This window comes from Trichomycterus rosablanca, chromosome 20 (assembly GCF_030014385.1).
Source record: "Trichomycterus rosablanca isolate fTriRos1 chromosome 20, fTriRos1.hap1, whole genome shotgun sequence".
Classification (NCBI taxonomy): Eukaryota; Metazoa; Chordata; class Actinopteri; order Siluriformes; family Trichomycteridae; genus Trichomycterus; species Trichomycterus rosablanca.
Genome location: NC_086007.1, coordinates 18,824,069 through 18,830,304, shown reverse-complemented (window position 1 = coordinate 18,830,304; position 6,236 = coordinate 18,824,069).

The window sequence follows — 6,236 nt, the reverse complement described above, 5'->3', positions numbered from 1 at the left end:
AGAACCTTGTTTTTAATGGACACTAAGGCACTGGACATTGCTGGGTTGCCTGTTTTTTATCGTGGACTTTTTAGAGTATGGAACTCTTTTAACAAACAGGATGACTCAGATTTACATTGGCTTCTGGAGGAACCTCTGGTGTATGGCACGCGTCTGGATTTAACTGGAGCAAATACTCCTGCACTGACTAGAGTGCTAGTTTCATCAGGAGTCAACTCTGCGCCGACTGGTGGACATTGCAAGACCTGATTTCACGAATATGGAGAATGTGGCCACAAGGTTGGGAGTGAGGTCTATATGTGTTGTGAATAAGGTCCTTATGGGCTGGAAGTCTGCCTTTTCATCTGAGGAGCGGGAGCAGGTGCGAAAGTATAGTGCGGGGGTGGTTAGCCCTGCAGAGGATAACCCCTTCCCAGACATCACCATCATGCCAGACATACAGGACTGTAAAGGCCCCCTTTTGGAGTGTAAGAGGGAAACCAGCATGGATTTGAGGAGTGCGTCTGGTAAAATGCTGTACAGAGCCGGTGTGAAGGTTCTAAATAAAAAAAGAGACTGCATAGAAGGACTGACACACCGTGGCAAGATGTTTTTAATTTAAGTGATGACGTTAAGCCAGAGTAGAGAGCACTGTATAAACTACCATTAACTAAGAAAGTTGCTGACCTGCAGTGGAGGATTTACTTGGATATACCATATACATGGTACTATCTCAGTTAACGCTTTTTAAAGATTTTACCACACTGTCCATTTTGTTGTCAGAGGAAAACAATGTTTCATGTTTTTATGCACTGTTTTAGGCTTCATCCCTTGTTTGATGTTTTGAAGAATGTTTTATGTCTTTTAATGACTTTTACAGTCCAGACTTTTATTCTTGGTTTTAAATATGTCAAGAGAAAAAAGTGCCAATTAATCAGCTTCATCCTTGGGCAGACAAAAATGGAAATCTATATCAGTCGTAAGAATAAGGTGGTGTGTGGTACTGACTGTGAAGCCACAAGGACTCTCTTCAGACTAGTTAGATCAAGGATTTTAATTGATTTTAAGTTTTATAAAAGGACTTTTAAAGAGGTGTGGTGCTGTGAGGAAGCAGTGTGCTCAGTTTATGATGAGCTCTGCTTCACTCTTGAATTCAGTTAAGCCAAAGAGGTTTTTGATGTGTCTTTTTATTTTACATATGCCTTTCATTTTACTCATGACTAATTTTGACATGTTTTAATATGACACAGTGGATCAGCTGAATTTTGTTACTGAAAAGCTGGGTTTAAATTAAGAAGTGTAAAAAGTAAAAAAAAGTTGTGTGAGTGAGTGCACCTGCAGTGTGAGTGAGAAGTAACAAACCGGATGTGCTACACCACCACTATCCTCCTGTAAGAACACCACACTGGCACCAACAGCACTGGCATTGACCTCCAGCTGAAAAGGCTAAAATCTGGAGCAGCAAGAACAGGGGTCCCACTTAAAAGGTACAGAGGGACTAAGTAGTTTTGTGAGAGGATCAACCACAGATGAAAAATTCTTACAAAATGCTCTATAATATCCCGCCATACCTAAAAATTTATGTTAGTAGATTAGTAAATAAGTAAATAAGTACAAGTCAGCTTAAGTGCTTAGTAAAAAGGTGGGTTTTTAATCGTTTTTTAAAGACAGCAAGAGACTCAGATGTTCGGACAGACAGAAGAAGTTCATTCCACCACTTGGGTGCTAGAACAGAGAACAGCCTTGATGCTTGTCTTCCTTTAGTCCTGGATGGGGGCTCAAGTCGAGCAAGACTAGAGGCTCGGAGGTTGCGCGGTACAGAGCGGGGTTTGATTAGACTGTGAAGGTAGCATGGGGCTGGTCCATTTTTGGCTTTGTAGGTGAGCATCAGTGTTTTAAACTGAATGTGTGCAGTTACTGGAAGCCAGTGAAAAGAACGCAGCAGTGGGGTGATGTGGCAGTGTTTGGGCTGGTTAAAAACCAGACGGGCAGCTGCATTTTGAATGAGCTGCAAGGGTTTAATAGTTGACATGGGAGCTCCTGCCAGGAGGGAGTTGCAGTAGTCCAACCGTGAGATTACAAGTGATTGGACCAGAATCTGGGTAGCTTCCCTGGAGAGAAATGGTCAAATCTTCTAAAAGATATTCTACTTCCCTTTCATGATGGCTCTCTTAGCAGCATTAACATGATAAGGATGTTGTTTGATTGGGGTACTAAAAGTAACTTTAATATCATGTTGCAATACTGGTGTTTGGGAAGGAACATCACCAAATATGGAAGGAAATTCCTGAATCAGCTTGACCAAATCATCTTGCTTTTCTCCTAAAAAATAACCTAGACTAGCAGAAAAGTGATAAAACTTAAGAGTTAGACAGTCTAGCACAAGGAAGAACAGGATCACAGAAAATTCACACCATCAGAAGGAATAGTAGACACATCAGGCTGAGTATTTACAACCCCAAATCAGAAAATGTTGGGACGGCATGGATAATGCAAATAATAAAAACACAGTTTCTTACATTTATTTCATTGCATAGGTGTGAACCTGAGATATTTCATGTTTTATTCAGTCAACTTCAGTACATTTATTAATAAACATTCATTCCTGCATTTCAGGCCTGCAACACAAAAGTTGGAACAGTAAAGCATTTACCACTTTGTAATGTTGCCATTTCTTTTCACCACACTTAAAAGACATTTTGGCAATGAGGATACCAAGCAATTTAGTGTGTCAGGTTTACTTTGTCCCATTCTTCGTGCAAACATGTCTTAATATGTGCAACAGTTCGGGGTCGTTGTTGTCGCATTTTTCATTTCAAAATTTTCCACACATTCTCTATTGGGGACAGGTCAGGACTGCAGGCAGGCCAGTCTAGTACCCGTACCCTCTTCTTCCGCAGCCATGCCTTTGTAATGTGTGCAGCATGTGGTTTTGCAAAAAAATGCATAGACATTCCTGGAAAAGGTGACGTCTTGAAGATCTCAATGTACTTTTCTGCATTAATGCTGCCAACACAGAAGTATAAATTACCTTTGCCAAGGGCACTGACATACCATGACAGACCCTGACTTTTGGACTTGCTGCTGATAACAGTCTGGATGGTCCTTTTCGGGCGCACACAGCGTATATTTTTTTTCCAGAAAAGACCTGGAATGCTGATTCATCTGACCACAATACACGTTTCCACTGTGTCCATCCTAGATGCCTCCGAGCCCAGAGAAGTCGACGCCACCTCTGGACATGATTAACATACGGCTTCTTTTTTGCACAGTAAAGTTTTAAGAGACATTTGTGCATGTAACTCCGTATTGTAGTGCTTAACAAAGAATTGCCAAAGTAATCCCTCACCCATGTGGTTATATCAGCTATTGTTCTTGATGCCGTGCCATCTGAGGGATCGAAGATCACAGGCGTTCAGCTTAAGCTTGCCCTCTTGGCCTTTATGCACTGAAATTCCTCCTGATTTCTTGAATTGTTTAATGATATTATGCACTGTAGAGGGAGAAATATGCTTAGAGGTACATTGTTTTTAAACATTTCAATAATTTTCTCATGCATTTGTTGACAAACTGGAGACCTTTGCTAATCAAAGACTCAGCCTTTCCTGGATGCTGCTTTTGTACCAAACCATGATTACAATTCTTGACATCACCAGTTTGGAATCACATTATTATTTAGTTTTTTCACCTCATTACTAGCCCTAAATTGCCCCTGTCCCAACACTTTTTGAATGTGTTGCAGGCCTGAAATGCAGGAATGGAGGTATATTAACAAATGAAATGAAGTTGAGCAGACAAAACATGAAATATCTTGGGTTCAAATTGTCTGCAATCAAATAAAAGTCAAAGTAAATGTAAGGAACATTGCATTTTTATTTTATTTGCATTTTCCATATCTTCCCAACTGGGGTTTTAAAGGACCACGAATGGTATGACCAAAGACTAGTTCAGCTGGACTAAAAGAAAGAGACTCCTGCACGGCCTCACAAGCAGCAAATAAAACAAGATGATCCCTCATCCCCAGTGTCCAAACAAAAATGATGCAGCATAGATTTTAAAGATTGATAAAATCTTTTGAGAGTACCCTGGGACTCTGGATGATAAGGACTGAAACCACATGTACAATTTTCAAAGTATGCATGACTTGAACAAAGATTTTAGACAGGAAATTGTTACCCTGATCAGTTTGGATTATTTGAGGCAATCCAAAAATACAAAAGAACTTCAATAATGCATTAACTACAACTGGGGCTGTGATTTTTCGCAAAGGTACAGTTTCAGAAAAACATAATAGTACACATAATAGTAAGCAAAAACTGATTACCTGTTTTACTCTTTGGCAAAGGTCCCATACAGTCAACCAGAATTCTCTCAAATGGTTCACCCATCACTGGAATCGGACACAAAGAGGCTGGAGAAACAGTTTGATTAGGTTTACCCGTGAGCTGACATACATGACATAAACGGCAATATTTTGCAATGGTCGCTTTCATTCCTGGCCCCAAAAAAATGTTTAAGGATGTGGTTATATGTCTTCGAGACACCCAAATGACCAGCCCATGGACTATCGTGAGTTAAAGATAAAACTTGTAGTTTATGCATGGTAGGAATAACAATTTGATAAACACCCTCTAGCTCTAAATCTTTACATGAATTCCACTTGCGGATTAGTATGTCATTTTCAACAAGATATGTAACTGATTTATTGGGTACTTCTGTCTGGTTCACCATGGCAAAGCATTTACTTAAAGCAGGGTCTGCTTTTTGAGCTTCTACAAGTTTGTCATGGTCAACAGCTGACTCCAGGTGCATTCCAGTGGGATTACTCTCACCATTCTCTCTCTCTTGACAGACAGTTTATCATCAGAAAGAAATGATTCAGCCAAATTCACAACATTTCCCAATCTGTGAGCATGAGTAAGCACACAGGCAAGATAAATGTCAGACCAACCAGCTCCAGATGAGCTACTGGTAACATGTGGAGTGTCCAGGACTTTCCACCTGCCAAGTCATTTCCCAATATAAAGTCAATACCTTTCACAGGTAAAGCAGAACAAACAGCAACTTTGAAAGTACCGGAACACAGATCAGTACACAACTGTACAAAATGCAATGGCTCTTTATTATAGCCCATTTCGAGTCCTTGGCACACAGCAAACAAACCACAAAAAGTCTGGGCAGATAATGGCAGGACATCAGCTAAGATAAAAGATTGTGCAGCCCCAGTATCTCTAAAGATTAATTGGCCATTGAACATTAATTGGTCTCCTTCCAAACTAACACTGGAAATTGACACTATGTTTATTTTGTCTTTTTTGTTTCTTTCTCAAAGCCAAACAATTAACAGCAGCATGTCCTGGCTTGTGACAATAATAGAAAGTAAAGTTTGAGCAACGCACTGGCATGGGGTTAAATTCACCCCTGAGATGAGGTGTTCAGTAGAGGAGTGTGTTTTAGCTGTAGGAGATGTTGTAGATTGTAGAAGTATCATGGCAGCGTCCAGGATTAACGGTGCTGTTGTGATCTTTGTAGACAGTGTAGAGAAAGCTAACACCATAGTTCAGACTGGTGTTGCTATTCAGGGAACATTTACACCTGTAATGCCCCTCGTTCATTCAGCAAAGAAAATAACTCTATTAAATGTTCCACCTTTCATGACTGATGAAGTACTGATTGCTGAATTGTCATGTTATGGTCAAGTTATGTCTCCTGTGAAAAAGATTCACTTTGTTGGCAAAACTCAACATGCACAACATGTCTGTTTTAGAAGACAACTTTACATGATTTTGAAAAGTGGAGTTGAAGAGCTGAACGTAGCCTTTAAATTCAAAATTGATGGCTTTGATTATGTCATTTTTGCCACTTCTGACAACATGACTGTTTCTGACACTTAGACTCCGGCTGGGGAGGGTGGTGAAACAGCTGGACCTGGTGGTGCTAGGGACAGTGGTGTGGACAGTAACATTATGCATGCTGATCTGCAGAAGGGCTCAGGGTCTTGGTGTGACGCTGCTAAAACTAGAGATGAAGGTGGTGCAGAAGCTGCCACTACCAAAGAACTAAGTTTGGAATGGAAAGGTTGAGGAGGCTCTTTTCAGAGTTCCTTCAGGAAAGAGAAAGATTAAAACTAAGTGGTCTAAATAAAGGGTAGAAAGGGAAGGCACAGATGGCATCAGAGCAGGAGAGTGAGAAATACAAAGAGGATCCCTACTTTCTGCTATTCAGAGTTTTGGCATCATATTGGCCTCAAAAGTTAA